Here is a 25,991-nt window from a genome sequence, read left to right on the forward strand (position 1 = left end):
CCTAGCTCCAGAAATCCCATCGGTAGAAGAAACTCCAGTAGACTGGATCACGCCGACAGGATTAGAACTGGAATTAGATGAAGAAGTGATGAAGGAACCATCGATGGTATGCCTTCACTATCTTGATATCCTTCTGTAGTTATATTCTCAACAATCTGTTCCTACAAGCTGCTCCATTGACTTCAGCCACGGCATCAGCATCGATATCGGCATCACCATTGGCTTTAGCAGCTGGTGAGGAACACTTTGAGGATATCCAGGAACCAACTCATCAGCTGACACGACCACCGTCACCGATCCAGGTCATTAACTTGACATTATTTGAACTCAAATCCAAGAATTATAAATTTATATATCAACTCTTATTCTTTTTGCAGGACTTACCATCAGCTGATGAGGGTCCAGTCAATGAAACACAGGTCACCTCATCGGCCATGGAGATACCAGAAGATCCTATTGGCTCATCTCAAAGGACACCAGCTGATGAGAACAATCCACAAGTTGAAGTCCACCAACAAAGACAGATTCCAATACATGTATAAAAATTTTCATTGAACAACATACCCAGTTAACTACTCCATCAATATTTTGACCGGACTTACTTTGCACAGTCTAAAGAATCATCAGCGTCGGCCTTGTTCTTATTCGATGTTCAAGAATATGCTTATGAAGAAGAAATCAGGTCGGCCTGTCAAGCACCATCAGCTCCATCAGATATTAAAGGTCAATTGGCAGCCATTATACGTTTTCTTCAATAAGACACATCTGTGATCCTGGAGGATGCTGAGCCAATTTAGAAGTTATACAAGCAAATCAGAACCCAACTGTCTTCAGAATTGGCATCAGCCCTAAGTCCTACAACATTTATTGAATCACACTTCTTCCAGGTCCTGGCAGCGCGACAACGCATCGCTGATCGGCAAGCCAACCAACAAGCTATGACTTAGCTAGAAGTCGATCGGCTAAAAACCAAGGAATTGAAGTAGCAAGTCAATGAGTTAGCTACCTCTGCTTCTGCTGCAGAGCAAAATCTAAACGAGCTGGAGGCCAAGCGGGATCGGCTAATGCGTGAGCTGGAGCAGGTAAACCAAGACATCAAAGTGGCCAAGGGCCAAATCGCCAAATACCCTGCTGCACTCCAAGAAAAGAAGAAGGAACTAGCTAAGTCAACAAACCAGAGCCGCCATCATCATCGAACCATCAACAAGATTCCAGGGTTTGATGAAGAAGACCTTCAATTGATAGCTGATGTCGATCAGATCCGCCTGCACGCGGTACATGCCATTGAAAAGGCCTTGCAAGAAAATAATTAATTCACCATCGGCTTGTATATAACCTTTGCACACTTTTCTTATTCCTAGCCAAAATTAATACTTTAATATCATCCGTACTTTATATATTTTCTCTATTTTTTGTTCTAAAGGCGATATCAATTGATATTGGCTATCTCAAGGTGAAGATTACAAATCATCAGCTTTTACTACCAATTAGCTCTGATCCATGTTTACAAGATCAGCCGACGCTATACTCTTGTTTCAAGACTCATCTTTCGATGAGAGGTGTGGGATAACTCAATTCGTCGATTGGTCACTAGGGTTCATATCAGTTGGTATCAGAGCTGCAGTCTGAATCCAGCCCCAAAACGTGTTGGATTGGAACTCTTTCTTTTCTTGGGCCAAAAGTGACGTGGTGGCCTGGTGGATGTTGGGAATACTTGGACTTGGTCCCCAATCTACTTCTTTGGTCCTCCATGCCTTACATGTGCGTTTAACACTATTTTTGATCCACGTATGTATTTCTGAAATTTACAACGAACACACATCATGGTGCATTATCAATTCATCAAATGTATCAAATACAATCATGGTAAAGAATTGTTTCACCTGTGAATCAAAAATTACTAATGTGGTTGTATCCGAGCAGGTGATGTCCTCATCAGCCAGCGAGGATCAAACCAATGATACTTCGGATTGGAGGAGTTGACCATGGACAAGCTGTCCGATGTGCGCAAGCAAGAAGTGGAACAAGCCATTGAACGATATAGAGCAGAATGCCTCAAGACATATGGGTGGAAGCGATCAGGCACATACAAAAAGGCAGAACTGTTGTTGCCGCTGGCACCATCCAAGGGCAAGCAAGATACAACTGAAGAGGAAGAGGCTGAGTTCCAGTCCAGGGTCAACACTGCAGTCAACAATACTTTTGTAAGCCAGATTTGAGTATTGGGGTATGAAATTCAAAGATGATCATGCAGCTCGTAGAGCATCACATCTCCCGTGAGCCGTGGAGGAATTATGTGGCAAATACGTCTGGCAACAGGGTGGCGCATCAGGATCAGCTCCAAGACAGCCGACAGGCCAATTTGTGGCAAGTTAGGTTATTGGGCAGCCGATAGGATAGTTCAATACAAGGCCACACTCTGGGCAGCCGACAAGACAATTTGCGGCAGGTCCATCTTCTGGCCAGCCGATGAATCAGTTTGGGGGAGGTCCTGTTCCTGTTCATACGGCGAATTAATATTCGACACCACCAAACCACAGTACACACAGGAACGTGGATTTCACAGTTCAACGTTGTATGAAAAGAAAAAAGAGTTGACAGCACACGATTCGACTGAACTTGCTGTTTAATTGAGAACAACACATTCAATTTTTTCTCTAGACTTGCTGCTTTCAGTGAAAGCATTCAATTCAAGTCTGGGAAAAAAAATGACGAGCACGGGAATCATTAAAGGACAGATCACATCACCTCAACTTAAGAGTAGCAAAGCTCGTAATCGCTCTTGCAAGTTCATCTTCGTGCTCGTTGACCAGCCAGGACTACGCCTCTTGAGGTAGCCAGCGTTATTGGAGAGAGGCCACCACCTGTCTAAGCCCCTTCCTCGCCCCCACAGTGCCTACCACCGCACCCACGCTGCGGTGAACAGGAGGTAGAAGCCGCTTCATGCTAGGGATGGAGCTCGACGCCGGGATGGAGGTAGATGTCGTAGCCAGGGATGTGAGCCGTCGCTGGATTGGATCCAGTCGCCGCCACCACGCTCGTTGGGGTCTGCCGCCGCAGATCTGCCACGGCAGCGCGGCATGAGCTCCACCGCCCGGGAGGATGGGCGAGATGCCGCAAGGGGGAGGTGGTCCCACGAGGAAGGAGGAGGGGGGTGATGAGGATATCACCTGCTCGGATACAACCACATTAGTAACTTTTGATTCACAGGTGAAATAATTCTTTACCATGATTGTATTTGATACATTTGATGAATTGATGTTGCACCATGATGTGTGTTCGTTGTCAATTTCAGAAATACATACGTGGATAAAAAAATAGTGTTAAACACATATGGAAGGCATGGAGGACTAAAGAAGTAGATTGGGGACCAAGTTCAAGTATTCCCAACGTCCTCCACCAGGCCACCACATCACTTTTGGCCCAAGGAAAGAAAGAATTCCCGTCCAACATGTTTTGGGGCTGGATTCGGACTGCAGCTCTGTGCCAACTTGCAATAGCTGCCACAACCTCATCCGGACTCCATTTTAGGCGTTCAAGTACTCCTTGGAATCCTTATGAAGTCTATTTTCAGATAGATCTAGACTCATATACATATGTATTCTGAGTCAGCTGCAATCACCGAAATACTACCGAGAGGTTTTCTGTCCAGAGGTGCTGCGTCGCCTTATTTTGGCCCAATGGGCCGTGTATCAAGTGAGGTCCATTAGGAACATGTTCTAGGGTTGGAGCATGACCCCAACACCCCCTGGTCATTCTCCTAGCTATTAATAAGGATTAGAGCTGCCACAAACAGATTGGGTTTTGTTTAGATCAAGTTTAGCTCTCGCTACTTGCTTGTAAGCGCGCATGCTGGATCAGCCGCTCGTCTTCCTATCTTCGGAACCCCACCTTATTGAGATTGAGTTGGAAACCTTCATCTTCATCTAGTAAATTCAGTACTTGTTATATTTGTTCTTGCTAGTTCTTCGATTGCTTGCAGGACGAGTGCCCTAGTGGCCGGGTGACGCGCTTCACAAGATCGTGGCAGCCATTGGAGGTGGTGTATCGGTTGCTAAGGCGCAGCTTGGAAGGCTATAGCCGGGCCGTGAACGTCATCTCCATTGACCTATCGAGTTATCCCACACCTCTCATCGAAAGATCGGGAATCAACCCTAGCGGGTTCATATCACTAGCCATTTGATTAAAATCCAAGCAATGACGAGCGCTAATGATGTTGTTGTTGTGGTCCCACTGGACGTGTCAAAAATGTGTTGATGCAAAATCTGGACTTCAGACCCTACATTGGCAACACATGAGGAACCGCAAGATTTGCTTCACTCTAATATAGGCTCTAAATCAGCTTGAAAAGGTATACGATGTGCCAGTCAATTTAACCTGCAATTGACAAGGGAAAGCTTGATGAACGTTCCTAAGCCGATCAGCTGTGAAGCCTATGAGCTTGAGCATGGTGTTACTTTGAATAATGTTATAAACATGCATTTAATGTGATCATAAAATTCAGCATGTAAAAATAAATTCAATGGCATGTGCCATCGGCTATAAGAGCTGACGGGCTAAGATAGATCTAATGTGAATATAACAGCCATTTAAAGATAACTTGTTTATTACAGTCAAGCTGATTAAACCATTAATTTAATTAATGTCACGAGCCAATGGATCAGATTTGATTGAGACACCATGGCATCGTAGGGCATTAACTCACTCCTTTAGTTTAAAAGACTAGAAAGTAATAACAAGACCTCATGGACATAGCCATCAGCTCAATGGCATCGGCGTGCCAAAAATGTGTTGATGCAAAATCTGGACTTCAAACCCTATGTCAGCAACACGTGAGGACCTGAGTGATTTGCTTTACTCCAGTGCAGGCTCCAAATCAGCTTGCAAAGGTGTACGGCGTGCCAATCAATTTAACATGCAATTGACAAGGGAAAGCTTGATGAACATTAAATTTCTAAGCCGATCATCTGTGAAGCCTACGAGCTCGAGCATGGTGTTACTTTGAATAAACACCGCTATAAACATGCATTTAATGTGATCATAAAATTCAATATGTAAAGATAAATTCAATGGCGCGTGCCATCGGCTATAAGAGCCGACGGGCTAAGATAGATCTAATGTGAAATATAATAGCCATTAAAAGATAACTTGTCTATTTCATTCAAGCCGATTGAACCATTAAAGTTAATTAATGTCACGAGTCGATGGATCAGACTGAACCGAGAGAGTATGGCATCACAGGGCATTAACTCAGTCCTTTAGCTTAAAAGACTAGAAAGTAATAACAAGACCTTGTGCACATAGCCATTGGCTCAATGGCATTGGACTACTACCGCGATGGATGGATCAGACCGAACCAAGATATCATCTGCTCGCAAGTAGTAGGCTGATACTAAAGATCTGAAAACTAGTAACACAAGGGGAGAGGTTAACCATCAATCCGATGATGTCATCCTACTCATGAGATAGACGGATCGAACCTAATCGAGACAACATCGGCTCCACAACAATAGTTTAACTTTAAAGATTTGAAAGCTAACAACACGAAGGCAAGGGTAAAGATCTATCGGATCTAGTAAAGATGAAGCAATTAAAGCATGCAAGAACAAACTAGCCAATACGATCGGATAAATTGTGAGGCTTAAAACAATTAAGAGATCGATCAGATGACTAACTTAATTAAATCAAGAAAACTCGATAACTAGTGAGCGTCTAATTAAGAGATTGATACAATGCAGCCTTAGTTAGATCATACAACTCGATAACTAGCCTTACGATAAAAGGATCAAAATATAAGACTTAGCTGAGAAAGTTTTGATACAGATAACGTAATGACCGATAGTGACAGAACTTACAAGCTCGCCAGAGTTCGATGTTGATGCAGCCCTGCTCGCTAGAAGAATCTCGCCGGATTCTACTCTACTCCTACACCTAGGGTTTGGCGGTGTGGCGTCGAAAAAGAAGAACTGTTGAATTGATTTGATTGTGTTTTCAATTACAATGCCCTAGTTTATATTTATACCCTAGAGCAAGCTAAAGTCCTAGTCGATTACGACATAAGTTGTTACAATAATTCTAAAATCTATCTAAGATACACCTCCACGCTTTTCCTTATTTGGCGGAGTCATTTCTGTCTCAGACTTTGCTAGCTCCATCGGCTCTAAGACTCTATTTTCCGTGGTTGACCCTGATCAAAAATGGGTGTCAACACTCCTGTACCTAAAAGCTGCCTCAGAACAGATAATAACTGGGCATTGAAGACCTACAGATCAAAAGAACTTGCTTGGTCTTTGTCTTCTGTGTAACTGTGTTCAACACGCCAAGTGCATTTGATGGTAATAGTTCAACATTATTATTGCAAAATTCTGCATTTAGAATAATAAAGCGGAAATAACTAAAATAAGGCAAAGAATATTTGACCAAATTGAAAAGGAATCCCTGAGCAATGGCAGCAACTCTTGAATGCTTTCTTCTGATCATGTGACCCTGCTCCGGCGCCTTTCAGTGACAAGGCCATGTTTTCAATCCATAGCTTCGTAGTCCTACTGCCATGTATGAAGTTGAACTGTTGGTTGATTGGGATGTATATTGGTTGCGTTCCTGATGGCGGTCTCCGCAACCAATATGTCCACGTTTGTAGCGCAAGTAGTAACAATAACCACAACGACATGTTGGAGGCTTGCAATGTGCTTGAGACCAAACCTATAAATTTGGACATATCATGGATAACTTTCCGATATGATTTCAATTTGGATATCTAGTGCATGTCATTTCTTTAAAAACCACGACTGCTTGAATATTTCATAACTCTTTTCTCCATATTTAGTGTTTGAGGCAGGAGGATAGAAACAACTTATGTGGATACTACTGTTGTGAGTTCATCCACGGCATTGTAGGTCCCAAGAAAGGCAAGGACCGTCAACACCAAGTACGTAAACACAATTCATATCAATTTCAATATTTTTCAATCTGCACATATATTGGTTTAAAATGATGATGTTAATTTGCACATGACAGATTGCTAAAATGAGAAAAGATCTCATCACCCCAGAACGACTCATGGCAATTCAAGAATAACTATGTGGATTCCTTTTGGAAGAGGTCGTAAATCTAAAGGGAGAATTGTGTTACGATGGAACAAGTGTGAGTCAACTTCATCCAATCAGGGACTCGGATGACGACGCGTAGTGCATATTCGGAAAACTTGTAATATTTGAAGTGTATATAAATTATATAAATATAATATATGTAGACTTTACTATATGCTAGATCAATATAAATATATATATATATTAGTGTAATATTACTACTATATGCAAATGGATATTCTACACTAATACGAATACTAACCAACCCACGAATTAAAATGAAAGGAAAAAAAAGGAATAACCATTTAGTACTGGTCTCACAGTTTAGTACCGGTTAGTACTACCGACCGGTATTTAGTATCGAACAAGCGGTACCGATCAGGCGCGCGGTACTAAAGTGAGGTTACTGACCGATACAAAAGGTTACTGACCGATACAAAAGTTAGTTCTCCAGCAGTGCGGAGCAGTATTTGTACCATCCTGTAGTTAGCACTAGTAGTGATACGTTAGCATGGTTATACTTTCAAACCGTTGTGTGTATCTAAATATCCGTGTCAGCTATAGTTTAACACCAGGCAGTGGTAGAGATTATTCGTGCTGGCTAATTAACCGGGAGTGAAATGCACCAACGGTACACGGTGGGTGTCATCTAGATCCCCGAACTCTCAAAATGCATATTGGAGTCCTTAAACTTGCTAATTGGTTCACACGAGGTCCAAATCTCCATGACACGCGTTAAACTGCATATCTGGCAGGCTGACTAGACGACGAAGGGGACCTGACATGTGGGGTATGCATGTCAACCCAACCTCCCTTCTCCATCCACCCATGCCGACCTGCAGCTCCGGCCGTCGGCTGCTCATGCCAGCCTCGTCCTCCACCTGCTACCACAGGGCCGTGGCTGCCGCCACCATCCGCCCGTGCTGGTCCGCGGTCCCGGCCATCGTCCGCTCCTGCCGGACCGCCACCGTTTGCCTGTGCAGGGCCACTTGTGCACGATGTCGCCCAAAGGACAAGGCTAGCCCCAGCGTCGGAGTTGCCATGAGGCACGTCGCCTCTTCCCAAAGCTTGAGGCACACTGCTCGGGTCTGCCCCCACTACTGCATCCCGAAGCTTCGCTAAGACGCACCACATGGGACTCGTCCCCGCTGCGTCGTTCGGAGCTGCCATCAAGCCCGCTCCTCCCAAGTCCCGAGACATCCCGGAGCTCCGCCAAGACACACCGCTCGGGGCTTGCCCCCGCCGCGCCGCTCGGTCCTCACCGTCATCTCATGCTACATTGCGGACGCTGCCAATATCGCCGGAACCGGAAGTTCGCGGAGCAATCATTCTCCTACCTCTTCTCCTTTCCTGTTGCTCTCTCTCTTCTCTGCTCCAGTCCTCAGCCCAACACCTTACCTTTCAACCTCCCGTGATGGATGCGCGGCCGGCGGTGGGGCTCAAAGGCATGCCCGCGACGCCGCTTGCCCATGGTCCTACCCCACCAGAGCGCCCGCGAGATTGCCTACCGCTGCATAACGTCAATCAATCGATTTGTTAAAATGAGTTGCGCAACTACTTACTTGCCGCTGCCGTTTGTGTCCAAGATTCGATTTATGCGCTGCCGTTTGTGTCCAAGATTCGATTTATGCAAGCAACGCTGATTGGTCAAAGGATTAGAAATAATTGTGTCCATTTCAATCTTTGGATGAAACAGGAGGGGTGTTAACCTCTGCTGGCTATATATTAAAATAAAAAGAAAGGGTGTTAACCTCTGCTGGCTATATATTAAAATAAAAAGAAAGGGTGTTAACCTCTGCTGGCTATATATTAAAATAAAAAGAAAGTTCATATATACGTATCAAGAGACATGGAAGGAAAAGAAGAAAATCAGAAAAATTACAAGGCTCGCTCTAGCCAATCCTGCATTTGGATTTTCCATGGATGTTTTACTCGTAGTATAACCTAGGTAAACACCACCTTAAAGCGTGAAAGTGCTCCTTGCACTGAGGGAGTAATACCTTTAAAAATAAAATCATTTCTAGCCATCCAAATACACTAACACATGAGGATGATGATTTCCATTGAGAACTTGACTAGTAACTGTGTCTTGAAGCTGCTGAGGATATCAAACGGCTCATCTAACAAATTTGGAAAGAGACATAAGTGGATCCAACATTCTTGAGCAAATGAGCATTCCAACATAAGATGAAACAAGGTCTCTTCGCCGTTACAAGTACATAAAACACATGAATATGAGGGTAGGATCATCCGTTTATGTCGAAGGACATTCCTTGTACTTAACCGGTCATTGAGTATTAACCAAAAGAAGACTTTGTGTTTGTTCTGACATCTTGATTTCCAAAGCCACTTAAAAACTGGATGTATCTGTTGATGTCCTGTCAGTGTCATGTATGCTTTCGCTGATGAGAAATGTGAGTTACCCCTTTGATTTTGCGGATCATTGCTTGGATTTTTCCCCTTCGTTTCCGCTGGCCCGGGACTTCTCCCCAGCGAGGCAATGAATATAAACATTGGTGGAGCATCGGCTGCGGGCATGGATGATGCAAAGGCGACCTTTTTCGCGTGGTGCGATCGCCGGCTCTACAACACACGGACGAGGGTGCAAGTGAGTGCATCAGGGAGGGGTGGTGCTCGCCGGTGGCCATGAAGGAGGGGGATGAGAGGGTGGTCGGGGTCAGGGCGAGCGCCGGCGGATAAGGCCAGCTTTTGCAGCATGAGGTCGGGGCAAGCGCAGTCGTGCCCAGTGATGGCGGGGTGGATGGGCCGAGCAGCGAGCAATGGCAGCGTAGGCCAGCACCAAAGATGGCGATAAGGGAGAAAGAGAGGATGAGGGGTCCTACCCAGCGCCACGTCAGCAGACACGTGGGCGTTTAACCTAAGTAACTGTGCTTTGGATCTCACGTGAACCAATTAGCAAGTTTAGGGGTTTCAATGTGCATTTTGAGAGTTCGGGGATTTAGATGACACTTGCTGCCAAGTTCATGTACTGCTAGTGCATTTTACTTATTAACCGGCATGGAAAGACGATCTCATCCGTGTCGGCTTCGTTGTTCTAGGCCTATAAACCACACCGATGAGGTTCCAGTAGTGCCATCAGGAATGTAGTTCCTGCTGGCAAACCATAAAGAATTGTTTGACAGGATGCGCTGGTCAGGAAAGATCAACTTTTCCTCACAGTCAGCTGACAGAAAACAATATCTGACGGTAGTAGGGTACCTCCTTGTAGGGGAGATAATGGAAAGCTCCTACGGGAAGGAGTATGTGTGGATGACCAAGGGTGGTGGGTTTATGAGTCCGGATCCACCCATGAGGTGATGCATCACGTGGGTCAGGAAGCGCCGAGCGCCGTTGGTCGCCGGGTCATTGATACCGATTTGCAGGGCTAGGAGGCACTCAGCCTTGGAGCAAGCGGGGTTGAAAGGTGCTCGATTTTCTCTCTTTGTTCCTTCCGTTCGTACCTCTGTTTGTATGATACAGTTGGAGCTACACATAATTTAGGGTTTCGCATACATCAATCTTTTGTTCAGCTTATGTGTATTTGGACCAACTTGCAACTACAGATGCAATTTTCGGATTATTCACCCAATTTCACATAGTGGTGAATAGCTAAATGTAATTCTCCATATCATACTCTACATTTTTTATTCTAATTTGTCGTGATCTGGTGAGTTGACGATTTATTCATGCTTCTTAGCACTTCTTCATAAAATCTGACACACAAACTTTTCTGTATTTTGAAAATTTGTAGCTGTAAATGCTACTTTAATTTTCTTCTAGCATGCTGTTTATAGTTTTGTTACATGCACTGCAATATCATCCATAAAGGGCTTTGATGTATTCTGCAATAATAGTAGATAATAAGGAGAAATACCACTCCGTTATGGAAAATGTAGTTTCTAAACCTAACAAATAAATGTTTTATATTTGTACTGCATTATTGTTATATTCTATTCCACCACACAAGACTCAGAGAAAAAAAATCGTGACATTGACTAGTTTTAAAATGGTCTCAGGCATACAAACTGAACTAATTTACCAAAGCACTGTACGTACAACTAGAAGAAAGGCATTACAAGTGTAAAGTCTATAGCTTTGGGAAATTTCTTTCGACTAACAATTCTGTTGTAAAAAAAGTTGATACCCAACCACAGGTGTTGCTACTGTACCACAAAGCTGTCTTAGAACGGATAACAACTGGGCATAGAAGACCTACAGATCCAAATTAAAGAGTTTGCCAGGTCTTTGTCTTCTTTGTTCACCACGCCAAGCACATTTGATGGTAATAATTCTACATTCTTTATTTCAAAATTCTGCATTCTTCTGTTAATGTGACCCTGCTCCGGCACCTTTCAGTGACAAGGCCATGTTTTCAATCCATAGCTTTGTAGTCCTACTGCCATGTATGAATTTCAACTATTGGTTGATTAGGATGTATATTGGTTGCATTCCTGATGGTGGTCTCTGCAACCGATATGTCCACATTTGTAGCACAAGTAGGGACAATAACCACTGTGACATTTTGGAGGCTTGCAAGGTGCTTGAGACCAAACCTGAAATCATCGCTATTGGACTCTGGTTTGAAAGTAAGGTGATACCTTTGTAGTTTGGGCATAGCTCCAGGAGCAAACACCAGCCACATTCCCGGAATGAAACATATAAGATAGAACTCATTTAAACATTGGAAACCTTGATCGTCAATGACGATCCTCCCACTGGGGGCATGTCCTGTGAAGACCAGGCGGAGGAAGAGTAGATTTGATATGCATTTTAGTATTTCAATATCACCTTCTTCCATTCTAGAGATGTCCAGTTCTAGGCGTGTGAGATTGACAGTCGTGCTCATCCACTTTGGAACTCTAGAAAGAGGTTTCATAACAATAAACTTTCGAAGACGCTGCAGAGCTAAGCCCATTGATGAATCTAGAATGAAATCTTCTTGACCCCTGTAATCAAATGACAGTGATTCAAGGTTGTCTCTTCCCAACTGATAGATAGAAGAGAGCAGAACTTCCTTGTATCTCGTCCCACGATCTTCCATCTCACTAGGGTCTTCCACAGTTATTGTAAGATGCCTTAGATTCCTTAGCGAACCAAGCTCTTCAGCCAACCGTATAGAGCTGCTTGACAAAAGAATATGTGACAATTCCTCTAGAAGTTGCATATTTCCAATCCTGTCTGGTAGTTTCACTGAGCTCACATACAAACAAATTAGTTTCCTCAATTGAACAACTGTCTCTGGAAGTATCTCAATGGAACAAAATTTTACATTCAGCATCTGTAGATGTTTCAAGTGGAGCATACTCCCGATACATTCGATGTGGTGGTCTTGCAGCCATTCACAGCAACCTAAGTCTAACAAACGCAGAGTTCGGGAATTTGAAAAATTTGGTACCTGCTTCGTAAAGCCAATAACTATAACTGAACGTATGCAATGTTGGTTCGTTGTGATTGTTTTCATTACTTCATCCTGAGAATCATTGAAGTGGAGGGACAGTCGGCGAATCTTTGTTGGCAGAGGACTGCTCTGTTGTCCATCTATTATGGTTACAAAATTCTCTTCAGCTGACAAAGATTTGATAATGCTGAGTACCATGTCATGCACTTGATAGACATGGCCATCGTAACCAATATCCATGGGTGTGATCATACTTCTATTAGTAAGATCATTAATGTAGCTCTGTGCTATCTGCTCCAATCTTTTACCCCTCTCTTCAGCAATAAAACCTTCAGCTATCCATCTCCTTATCAAGCTTCTTGGCGTTATCTTATAATCCTCTGGATATATACTTAGATACAGTAAGCAAGTCTTCAAATAAGGTGGAAGATCATAGAAGCTAAGCAATAGTATCTGTTTCATCCCTTGCAAAGTATGGTTATTTTCAAGTGCAGAGCCAATAGAGTTTAGCACCAACTCCCACTCATCCTTTGTATCAGATTTGGTAGCCAATAAACTGGCTATGTGAAGTATAGCCAATGGCAAACCACCACATTTTCTTAAAATTGCTACGGAAAGCTCTTCCAAATGTGAGGGGCAACTGTCCGGAGTGTGAAAGATTCTTCTGAAAAACAGCATTCTGGAGTTGTCATCACTTAACGGCTCAATGGGGTAAATATGCCCATTGAAGCTAGAACAACATGATTTGGCTATGTCCAAAATGCGTGTAGTTGTAATTATTCGGCTACCAATACTGTTCTCGGGCAATATACACTTCAATATCTCCCATTCTGATATGCTCCATATATCATCTATAACAATTAGATACCTATTCACAAAAATCAATTCAACAAATAAGAACATAAAAGAATCTTAGAGAATTTCTGATGGTATGAATTTCAGCACATTTTTTGCACACGCACCTCTTGTCGTGGAGAAACTCTCTGATTTGATTGATAAGCTTCTGCTCATTATCCCACATGTTGCCAGCACCACCCAGTCCAGAAAGTAGATCCACTAGAACCTTCTTAATGTGTGGTCTTTGAGACACAAAGACAAAACAACTGCAATCAAACTGGCCCTTGATTTTCTGATACACTTGGTTAGCAAGGGTGGTTTTGCCAAGACCTCCAAACCCCACAATAGACACCAATGTAAGTGGTGGCCCAAATCTACACCAGTATAGAGCGCTGGCAGACGAGGATCTATTTCTGCCTTAGTATCCTTGGAGGTAGACTCATCAAGCTTATATCTTTTTCTGCGGTCACTGATCTCACGAACTTGATTCTTGAGTTTTTCAATTTCTTCAGCAATTGCACTACTTGAAACCAGTTCCCTCAGCTTCCTGATGCTGTTGATGACAAACCCTTTGATGCCTGTAGGCTGATCTAGTTTTTCTTCAACCTGAGCCATGAAGGCATCGATGGCATCCTCGATGTCATAGGCAAGCTCTCGGACCTCCTTCATCCAAGCCTTCACTTGCAAGTCACGCTCCTTCGACATGGCGTGTTTCTGCATCACTGCGTTCATGCTGCTCAGCTCATTTCGCAGGAACAACACATCATTTTCCACCCTTTTGTTCCTGCTATACTGGTTTCCCAACATAAAAGAGAGCTTGCAGAGAACTGACTCCATAACTCCTGTAGATGCACTTACCAGTGCGCCCTCCATCATTGAATCTCAATTTCTCAATAGCAAAGGTCAAATTTATATGTGGGTGCGTGATTCAGCATGGGCAAAAACAGCTAAAGGCTAGTAAGGAAAGAGTTGCATGGAGAATTATCAGGAGCGAGAGTTGAGATTTGAACAGGGGTGTCGGAAGTATATGTGTTGTAATCGAACCGAGAGATCACAGACGGGCTCCCTGGGGACCTGGACTTGTAGCAAAGTCAAGTGGCCCCCCTTTGATTTTGTGGCTGCTAAGATGTGTGTTTTGAAATATCTCTTATCTTTGATGTGACGTTTGCTTTGGCCAGTAAGTGGCAGCAATACCTTTCTAAAGATTAACAATAGAAATTATTTTTTTTCTTAAACTGGCGCTGAGTATTATTTCAATCTTAAATATGTTTTGCTCCTGTGATTTGAGATATTTGAGATTTGGAAATTATATGATTTTTGCTCAGAAGGCTAATTTTTGAGATATTTGAATAGATTTGGAGACCAGATTTTAGGGAAGACCAGATAGTGCATTTGGTGGGATGAAGAGAATTTGCATTATGCAACAGATAGTGCCAGAGAGTCAAAAGCACCATATTTAATTTTGCTGATACCCTTAATCATAGATGTTAACAATAAAGATATTACAAATTGCTCTTTCATGACGTTTGTCTGGATTGGACTCTCTTTCACGTGGTGACTATAGGTTGGATTGCTCTACAACTGCTATCTTTTTCTGTGGTGAGTATTTTACAATGGTTGAAAAAGTCAGAGCCATCCATTGAGAGAAATCATACGATGGAAGGATAGGAGGTTCCTAGAGAAAAATATAAAGAGGTACAAAATAGATGGAACCAGGTAACAAAAATAGTAGGACCTGTATCCAGTTTAATTTAATTTTAAACTACCTTCCTACCCAGCTTAATTTAATTTTTAACTACCTTCCTACCACAACCCAGTGGTAACGTAATACCGTTAACAAAATTATATGTTAATCTACTCAGGCCCTGTTATGGTACTCCAGTTATCCTTAGGAGGTATAGGTTTAGAAGAATCACAATCCTTGATTTTGGAATGGATGAAACAGTTAAATAATTAAAATAATCAAGAAAGTGCTAGAAACAGGCATGACCACTCCTGGAGCGCACGGATTGGCATCAGGACTTTCCCAACAGCGCATGGATCGGCAGCTATCTGTAGTTTAGTTGAGGTTGATTAGGCGTAGAGGTTTTCCATGCTTGACAAACCTTGTACACTATAACCTGCTGCTGATCCTGCTAGCTTAAGGAATTCATCTTGCATTCCACCCAAATAACACATGCTTTTGGAAAATTCATGATAAACCCTATTAGATCACAGCAAAGGACCCTATTAGAAACTCATCAGAAAGCTGGCCTCTGCCTTAAGCATGCGCTAGATAAAAGAAATATTCCAAAAACTATATTATTAATACAAAATTTCACATCACCCTTCTCAGTAGTATGGTATCCCTAGAGAGAAAACATCACTACTACCGTACACCAACTTATATCCTAGAAACAAGATGCCAAAAGAGGCCTGAAATCACTACAGGAATTGTAACATATGCTGAGAGTTCTTCAGCAAGTGGCTGACGGGAATGAGTATTTTTGTCAATTCGGTCTCATATTCTAGGTCGGCAAATTAATGGTTGGTGGGGAATTCGTTTTTACTCTTGGGAAATCCTATTTTGCTACTAAACTACCGTCAGCCATTGGAGAGGAGAAAGTATTGATGCTGGAGTTCCCGTCGGCCACTTTGTACGAAACCCTAGGCAATAGTTCTAAATCTTGTAGTGAATAGGTTATGAATAGATTAATGAGAACAGAGGAGATAAACATAAGTACTACAATACGAAAGTCTTATGTTTTGAAACAATATGCAGAGAACGAGGCCTACTTTGAACAGTTGAATGTCAAACTTGATACAGAACATGGCTGTTGTAACACCAACTTGTGTTTTTATAGGCTAATAAAAGTGTTACTATGGCACCTAGTAACACATCTTGTTAGTGTTACTTTTTCCAATGTTACGATAGCCTGATCTATAGGAACACAAATTATGTGTTGATTTGCATCTTAAAAAAGTGTTACTACTCTATAACACAATTTCTTACCTAGTGGAACATTTATCAAATGTTACAATAAGTTTCTTAATAACATATTTTTGAAGCTCTAGTAACACTTTCACTTTGTGGTAGAGTACAAGAACATAGCTTAGAACACATGGTTTGAAGCACATGTTTTACCTATTGTAACACATTCAAATTTACAATAAATATTATTTTACATTTGCATTTGTCATATGATGTTGATATGAAATTTTCATACACAACACATTACAGAATCACACAAAACTATAAATTGCAATAATGATAGCAAGCTGCATTGATTGTAGGAAGGTTACAACCGTAGTACTTGTTCTGTTGTTCACATCATGCACATACATAAGGATATGATTCAAATAAGAAAATGTAGTGAATAGTACAAAGTCCATATTACTAGAAAAAGGAAAATATAAACATAAACATCTGGTATTGTTAAACTTTATTGCTGCTTTATCCATTCTTGTATATGCAGATATAATAATTTAGCCACCGATCAATTCAACCTGCCATAGAAAGAAAATTGTACATTACATATTATGCTATGTATATATGGTACACTAAAAATTCAGAAAGCTAGGTGTAACATATTGAATACAAACTCTCTATAATAATCTGAAATACTGAGAAATTGATTCATGTAGGTATTGACAATATATTAAAAAGTAAATGAGTAAAATTTGTCAGGGAGGGTTCAGTATTTCATGTAAATGATTACTATCCTAACTGGCAAGCTAGTATTTCAACAACAGTTAGTGTTGTTTCACCGAAAAGTTGCTATTAAATGAATCCTGAGATTTACCGACGAGTAGGTAGTATGTAATGCTTGCAATCACAGTACCGATAACTTGTTTAATATCAGGCAATTCCAAGATCTATATATTGCTATGGAAGATATAAGAATGTGTCGCGGTTCATACAAAAGGAAAACATACTTTACCAAAGGTGGTCCCACACTTCTTGGCTAGTTGATCTCCTTGGGAACACTGGTTTGTTCAATTAGCTGGAATCAGCACTGGACAATAAGCAATCATTGTGGACTTATTACTAATTTGGAGAGCAAAACATAAAAGCACATAAATAAACAAGGAAAACAGTAATCTCTGGGAAAGAAAAGTCTAATATCTCTGTGGCATTTCAACAAACAAGTCATGGGCAAGTCGATTAAAGAAACCGGCAATGTATTCAAGATAGATGCAATTTTGTCATAAAAAATGTACCGCGGAGCATCACTACCCAGTCTTCCTGGTCTGCAGTGATCTGTCTGGAATAAATTAATTACACTTAGTCAGGAGCCTTAGTCTGAACTTACACGGAGCCTTAGTCTGAACTTATACGGAGACGATTTGTTGCATGCAGAGGCAAAGTTTGGTTCCTAGAGGCACATGCCGGGGCCCAATTTTGCTGCAGAGCAACCAATCGATCTAGTCTAATAAAAAAAACCTATGAGCAAATAAGCATCCAGGAAAAAGACAACTGAAGTATGCAATAAGACACACCTAGGGCAGATGCCCCAATCCCTTTGTCGAGAAGGCAAACTGGTACATGGAGAATGGTGATGCAGGGTCTCCGATAGGCAAACAAGTGTTACTGTGTAACAAAATTACTGGTTGTATCAAGATAATCAAATCAGAACAATGGTTGTTATGTTTATTTGTCAGCCTTGGTTGGCTTGTAGACTTATTATGAGCCCCAACTTGTCTAATGGTTGTAGTCTCTTGGAGCATTAGCACGAGCTGTCCAGTTTTTTATTTTTCTGTGGCCTTCTATATGGTCTAATTCTACTATGATTACTTTAGTAATTTAAAGCTTTATGGGACTCACTCAAATCTCTAGAAAGATGAGAGAACCTATAAACATTTGAATTTTTAGATACATCAAGAAAGAAGTTAACCTCACCACCAAATCCAAGACTGTATCCACAACGCACCCCCATTAGTGGAAACAAGATTAAAGAACACAGAACTCTCTTGGTCGAGGTTGCCTATTGTACTCCCTCCGTTCCAAATTGTAAGTCATTTCAAGAATCTTGGAGAGTCAAAGTATCCCAAGTTTGATCAAAATTATAGAGAAAAATATAAAGATTTATGACATCAAATAGATATGCTATAAAAATATAATTGATAAAGAATCTAATGATACTTAGTTGACATCATAAATGTTATTATATTATCATATAAATTTGGTCAAAGTTGAGATACTTTGACTCTCCAAGATTCTTGAAATGACTTATAATTTGGAACGGAGGGAGTATTAAATTATTAATTAAGAAGGAGAACCCACATGGACAAAATTGCATGATGAAAAATGCAATCACACAAAAAGGTAGAATTCGATATTGACGGACGACCTGAAATTCTCCTGTTTTCATTACCACAAACCAAACATAGCAAGGGGCTTAGGGAGAATAGAAACCTACGGACCTGCATGGATGTCGTCGGACTCGTCGTGGTTGCAGAGAAGGGACGGGGAGGGTCCGACAGCAGCGATTTGCGATGGCCGTCGGTGAGGACGTACTGGAAGGGCGGCGAGATGAGCAGAAAGACATGGGACGGCGAGGAGTCGAGGACGAGCGGCGGCAGCGAGAGGCGCAGCAATTTCCAGCCGCGAGATGCAGACGAAGGGCGCCGAGATAAGCAGAGAGAAAAGGATCGGGGAGGACGCGATGCCGGCGGCAGCGAGAGGTGCAGCAATTGCTGGCGGTGAGATTCGCAAAAAGGGCGTCGGCCTGTAGGCTGTAACCGTAACCAGCGAGAGGGGCGCGCACGATTGGTTGCTAACTGGTTTGCCGCATATTTTTGTTTTTCAATTACGAGCTCTTGTTTTTCATCCGTGTTGCATTGATGGATGGCGCCCCTCATTTTTTTTGGCACGATTTTTTTATTGGCGCCAACAATATATGTGAAAGATTGATAAGGTTTCCAAACTCATTAGATGTTAATATATTGGCTCCTTTGCTAATTTTTAGTGCCTTTTCTACAATTTACTATGTACTAGGAAATAACATATCTACAAATGATCATGTATAGTAGTTACGTCCTTGGATAAACATAATGCCTATTTAGTTTCTTTATTTTTCTCATTGGTATATGGCGGTTAATTAAACATGTACATTAATGAGTCAACGTAGGGCTCCAGAAAATGTTTATGGAGCAGATCCGATCAGTGTGCACTGTTCAGGCCAAGTTTATCCCTTTTAATTTTCGATTTCTCTTCCTTTTACCCATCATGTCAAATCCGTAACATTCTTCGTTGATGCGCAGGAGAGGTGGACACAGCGACGTGCTGAAAAATTCCCATAATCTGGCATGAGTTGATCTGGTCACTCCAGCAAGCAGAGGCTTCAAGATTCATTCGCTTGGGGTCTCAACATTCTCAGCCAGAAGTGCCCTTCAACTAATCAAGTGATAGTCCAGATCAACTCGTTCCATTGTTCCTTTAGAAAGCCATACAAGATAGGAACGTTTAATATATGTTTTTGGTGACACATTGAGTGACAACAGTGTATATATGTTTCTTTGCAACATATTAGTTGTAACATTATTTTGTATGTGTTATAATATAATACTATATTTGTAACATTTTAGCCGTAACACTAATTTTGTGTTACAGTAATCATGGTCCGTAACATAATTTTATAAAACAAGCCCTATGTGTTACAATGTTTTTCTGTAACACATAGTTTTGTGTTCCTACAAAACTTATTTGTAAACACGTTGACAAATGTGTTACAAGTGTGTGTTATGCTATCTATGTTTTGTAGTCGTGATATGTTGTCATAAAGCTTGGCATCCTGTATAATTAAAACACGTTAGTCTAACTGTATTGCCATTTTATCTGTAACACACGTCAGACGCACACATGCATCAGTAAATTAAAACCGTAACTAAATTAACTTGGCTAGCTGTTGGTTAATTAGTATCTACTTTGTCGGCTGCCGAAAAGCCGATATTGTATTAAATATCATGAGCACTGCCAATTGTATAATACTCTCTCTATCCCAGATTATTATTTATTTTAGCTTTTCTAGATTTATAGTTTTTATTATGCACCTAAATATATACTATGTGTAGATACGTAGCAAAAGACATGTACCTAGTCAAAATGAATAGTAATTTGGAATGGAGGGAGTAAAAAATGTTAAGATATGTATTGTAACCGATATGGATAATGATTGGTCAGGAGTTTGAATTAAGTTATTGTATAGAGATAATACTCCTTGTAAATCTAGTTTGTTGTAGATAGAGCCTGGCTGGCCACATCTATATATATGTAATTGTTTGCATCACATTAGATGCATCTATTAACATGCAACCGTCATCGATCCAAGATAGGATGTTGACGTTACACGCATCCACACCTCTGATTTTCACGTGATAATCAGAGCCTACACAAAATTCTCCACCAACTACAGAAGGATTGGTGACAAATCCTGCGCTAGCTGTCTCCCTGCGCGGCGACAGAGCCCCTGTGCCAGATTATTTCTGCGCTAGCAACAGCATCCGGCGACAGAAGCAACAGAAAATTTCCACGAACAGCATCAGAAGCAACAGGAAATTTTTTTTCCTGCGCCGAAACCAATCTCCATGGCGTCAAGTTCGTCTACTGCTAATCCGCTCCTCGGCACCCAAGTCACCAAGAAGCTGACGCGCCATAACCATGCCGTATGGACGGCACAAGTTCTTGCGACCTTACCAGGCGCAAGATTGGAGTGCTTCATCAACGGCAAGGCCGTCGCTCCAGCTACTGAGATCGATGTGACGCAAGCTGATGACAAGGTCGTCAGGGTGGATAATCCCACCTATGAGGAGTGGTTCGCCTCTGACCAGCAGGTCTTAGGGTTCCTCTTCTCCTCCTTGTATAAGGATATCCTGGGGCAGGTGACCTCCACGAAGATGGCAGCCGAACTTTGGAAGATGATTGGTGACATGCTCGCCTCTCATACTCGTGCGCGAAATGTCAAAGTTCGCCTCTCCCTCGCCACCACCAAGAAGGAGAACATGATGATATCTCAATACTACGCGAAGATGAAGGCACTTGCAGATGAGATGACAGCTGCCGGGAAGCCTCTCGACGATGAAGAACTAGTAGCATTTATCCTCAATGGGCTAGATTTTGAATATAATCCATTGACTTCTGCTCTCATTACTAGGGTAGAACCAATTACGTTGCCTGAATTGTACTCTAAGTTCTTGAGTTTTGAGACTAGATTAGAGCTGCAGCAAGGAGGCAGCTCTCCATCCTCTGTCAATTTGGCAGGGAAAGGTGGCCGTGGTGGTGGTCAGTGTATGCGAAGTCCTAGCAACTTCTCTAATCAGCAAACATGAGGGCGTGGTTGATGCTCTGGTCCTGATCATGGCTTTGGAAGCCGTGGCCGTGGGCAGCAGGGGCGTGGAAATTTCTCAAGTCAACAGCAACGCAAGCAATACCCCAATGTTCCAAGCTACGACACCAATGGACGTCCCGTCTGTCAAGTGTGCTACAAGTTTGGGCATGTGGCGCTACAAGGTTGGGCATGTGGCGTCTGATTGTTGGCACAGGTTTGATGAAAATTATGTGCCTGACGAGCGTCATGTTGCTGCTGCTATGAGTTACTCCGTGAACACAAATTGGTACACGGACACTAGAGCCACCGATCACATTACTAGTACTCTTGAGAAGCTAGCCATTAGGGAGAAGTATAATGGCAACGATCAGATTCACACGGCCAGTGGCGCAGGTATGGAAGTCAAACATATTGGTCATTCAATTGTTCAATCCCTAGTTCGCAATTTGCATCTAAATGAAATTCTTCATGTTCCAAAAGCTGCTAAGAATCTTGTTTTGTTCATTGTCTTGGTAAAGATAATTCAGCTTTCCTTGAATTTCACCCTAATTATTTTTTCGTTAAGGATCAAGCAATGAAGAACATCATTCTTAAAGGGTGTTGTCATAAAGGGCTTTATCCTCTTGCTTCTACATCTGAAATAAAGCAAGCTTTTGGAGTCGTCAAACCGTCTTTTGAAAGGTGGCATAGTCGCCTCGGTCATCCTTCTGCTCCTATAGTGTCGAAAGTCATTAGCAGTAATAATTTGCCTTGTATTAGCAACAAAGGAAGTGAGTCGATTTGTAATGCTTGTCAACAAGCAAAGAGTCGTTAGCTCTCCTATCAAAGATTAGATAGTGTTTCCAGGCACCCTTTGCAATTGATTTTTTCTGATGTTTGGGTCCTGCTTCAACTTTTCTTGGAGGAAAGAAATATTATTCTAGCTTCATCGACAATTTTAGTAAATTCATCTAGATTTATCTGCTTAAATTCAAGTCTAAAGTCTTCCAAAAATTTCATGAATTCTAGAATCATGAATTTTAGAATCTTGTTGAGCGTATGTTCGGCCGAAAAATTATAGCTATGCAAAACGACTGGGGAGGTGAATATCACAAGCTTAATTTATTTTTTAGCAATGTCGAGATCTCACATCTTGTGTCCTACCCGCATACACACCAGCAAAATGGTGCTGCAGAAAGAAAGCATCGCCACACCATTGAAGTAGGTCTCTTCCTTCTTGCTCATGCATCAATGCCTCTCAAATTTTGGGATGAGGCTTTTCTTACTGCCACATACCTCATTAATCGTCTCCCTAGCCGAGTTATTCATGGTGACACACCTTTAGAGCGTCTTTTCTAGCAAAAACCGGATTAAACCTTTATGCATGTGTTTGGGTGTGCTTGCTGGCCAAATCTAAGACACTACAATGCGCACTCGTAGAGCATCTTGCGCCGCTGCCTCTCCGCATTGGATGATGAATCTGTTCACGTGCTCTACAGTTGAGGTGTCATCCAGCCCTGAAAACTTGGTGAAATCGGGAACTTTGTACCGATAGGGAAACGACAGTAAGTCATAAGTAGGCGGGTATGGTGTCTTGTATGTATAGGTCTGCATCTTCGGTTTTAAACCGAATTGCTCTTGAATCACCTCCGCTATGCGTGTCGTCCAGTCTGGTTGTTGCTGATGGACTATCGGCTGGGGAACCGGCACATGTTGGTAGACTGGCGGCGGGATGACCGGGTGATAGGCGAAAGCGTGCGGCGCCTGATGTGTCGTAGCTGGCTACGTAGTCGGGGTCGGCTGTTTGAATGAATCGGCCGCTTCGTCATATAGTATGATCGGCGCAGCGCCCCGAAGTATTTCTGTTGCTTCTGCCCCCCTGCTCATCTCCGGCGCGACTGGCTGATACTGTGGCATCGTCGGCCTAACGGCCGATTGGAAAGGTGCCTGGATTTGAGAACCTCCATGGCTGGCCGATTGATCCTGGACGGCCGTTACTGATGGTGTCCCCCAAGGCACTGGATTCAAAGGAGGAAACTGCGCGGAGGATAACTGAATGGGATGCGGCCGGAGATATGGCGCGCCGTTAGGCCCCAGAGGGATTGATGATGAGGAGGCGCTGGGACCTCCAATTGGAATCTGGATCGGCTGAGGAGCCGAGTAGGGTATATTTGAATAACTCCTGGTCGGGGCCGTAATAGGTGGGGCATACGCCGGCCCCTGGTACCCTTGGGATACGCCGTTGGCCAAGGAGCTGATGACGGCATTGTATACCGTATTAGAAATCACCAGGGATTGATCAATGAAAGCTTGATAGACAGATTGTTGAACCATCTCGGACATCTTGCCCGAGTCCTCGGCGATTGTGATCTGGCGAGGAGTTGGAAACGGAGTCTTTTTTACAGTTTCCCCGCTCCTGGTACGACTGAAGGATTGCAGACACGTCTTCCGGTAGTATGCCATCTGCTTTTCCAATTCTTCCTCCTGGTCGTCCCTGAGGTCTGCTTCCGTCACTTCGATGACGTTGTCTTCCGAGACTTCGGCAGCTTTTGACATAGTGGCTAATGTATTGGTCCCACCTGGCGTGCCAAAAGTGTGTTGGTGCTAGAAATCGGCTGATCGGATCCCCAGCGTCGGACACACGACCCGGGAGAATCTGCTTAACTACTGTTCAGGTGATCGCCCTGGTGCGGTTTGCGCGGCGTGCCAGCCAATCTGACCTGTTGATTGGCAAGGAAAGAAACGTGTCAGATCCCAGAGATTGCGATCGGCTAAGGTTCCGATCTCGAGATAGCTTATCAGGGAATCGGCCGATTTGCTGTAATAAAGAAATTGGCTATAATGCAACCGATTACCGAGCAGCGTTAATAAAGAAGACTGTTGTAGTAATCTAAACAATGCTACAGTAACAACACTAGGAATAGATCTAAATCGGCTATGCGTAAAATAATAGATTGAATAACGAAGCACAAGAAAGCCGAAAGTTCCAATTCCTAGCTGGATAACTGGTGATAAAACTAGAACAATAGGCAAAACCTAAGATTCTAGTGAATATCGATAACTAGTGAATAAATCTAAATGAAACGACAGCGATGCGCCCGAAATTAAAGCTTAGATATTACTCGATAAACGAAACTTACAGAATCGCCCGGAGATCAAGTTGATGCAGCCCCACCAACCCGTATGAACTCGTGAAAGGAAGAAAAGTATTGGTGAAGTCGCCTGCTTGAAAGTAAGTACGAGGAAATAGTAGTTTGTTGTATTGATTTGATGATGATTACAGATCTATGAAGGTGGCTATTTATAGCCTATTACAAACGATTCCTTAACCGACTAGAACTCTATCTCTAATTTTAAACGAAAACGAATATTTACAACTACGATTCGTACTGGGGTTGATCATCATGCTCTCATGGGCTGACTCCCTTTTTATCTTCACAATCCACTTTAAGCCCATACCGGCCCAATTGCTCCAGTCTCCTAATCGGCCGATTTCTACCCACTCCATCGACAAGGGACAGCCGATTACGGCCCACATGTCGGGGGCTCCGACTACTTCGACCCTGGGACCTAAGGTTGGGCGAGGCGGAATTCCTCCCTCGGAGGGTCGGGCGCATCCGACCCCAGGACTCAGGGGTCGGGCGAGGCGGAGTTCCACCCACAACGGGCAATCGACCGATCCTCGACTGTAGCTCCAATCGGCTGATTTCCAACCGTGACCTCTGTGTCTTGCCGCATCTCCTGATTTCTTCCTTTCCTGACGCCGATTTCATACGTGTCAAAATCTGGCGTCAACAGACTCTTCGTCAACTAGATGTACAAAATGCTTTTTTTCATGGTGTGTTGGAAGAAGATGTATTCATGAGACAGCCATCAGGATACGAGGATCGATCTTTTCCTAATTACATTTGCAAACTAGACAAGGCATTGTATGGATTGAAACAAGCATCTAGAGCCTGGTATTCCAAGTTAAGTGCTAAATTGTGTCAAAGGGCTTCAAGTCATCTAAAGCAGATACGTCGTTGTTCTTTTATAACAAAGGGAATACTACAATATTTATGCTTGTCTATGTTGATGATACAATTGTCACCAACTCCAATTCGGATGTCACTTCAGCGCTGTTGCAATAGCTTAATAGAGAATTTGCTCTAAAAGATTTGGGTGATCTACATTATTTCTTGGGAATTGAAGTAAGTAAGGTACGTGATGGTATATTACTGACACAAGGCAAATATGCTTCTGATGTATTGAGGCGAGTTGGTATGAGTGATTGCAAGGGGGTTGCTACTCCTCTTTCTACTTCAGAGAAACTCTCGATTCATGAAGGAGAGATTCTTGGGCCTAATGATTCAACACAATACAGGAGTGTGGTAGGAGCTTTGT

The 25,991-nt window shown here is 42.6% G+C and overlaps 1 long non-coding RNA gene, 1 other non-coding gene and 1 pseudogene across 2 annotated transcripts; 1 reads left to right on the plus strand and 2 right to left on the minus strand.

The window, feature by feature from the left end:
• Positions 1-11,060: 11,060 nt before the first annotated feature.
• On the minus strand, positions 11,061-14,417 carry LOC117866431 (disease resistance protein RGA5-like; annotated as a pseudogene).
• Positions 14,418-16,562: 2,145 nt separating this feature from the next.
• On the minus strand, positions 16,563-18,280 carry LOC140223645 (uncharacterized). The gene is made up of 2 exons (XR_011899008.1): positions 17,239-18,280; positions 16,563-16,809 (listed from the first exon to the last, which is right to left on the minus strand). It is a non-coding gene; the product is annotated as an uncharacterized lncRNA (long non-coding RNA).
• A 3,089-nt stretch (positions 18,281-21,369) lies between these two features.
• Positions 21,370-21,508, plus strand: LOC117834900 (small nucleolar RNA Z247). Its single transcript, XR_004635854.1, has one exon. It is a non-coding gene; the product is annotated as a small nucleolar RNA Z247 (small nucleolar RNA).
• Positions 21,509-25,991: the final 4,483 nt, after the last annotated feature.

This window comes from Setaria viridis, chromosome 8 (assembly GCF_005286985.2).
Source record: "Setaria viridis chromosome 8, Setaria_viridis_v4.0, whole genome shotgun sequence".
Lineage (NCBI taxonomy): Eukaryota > Viridiplantae > Streptophyta > Magnoliopsida > Poales > Poaceae > Setaria > Setaria viridis.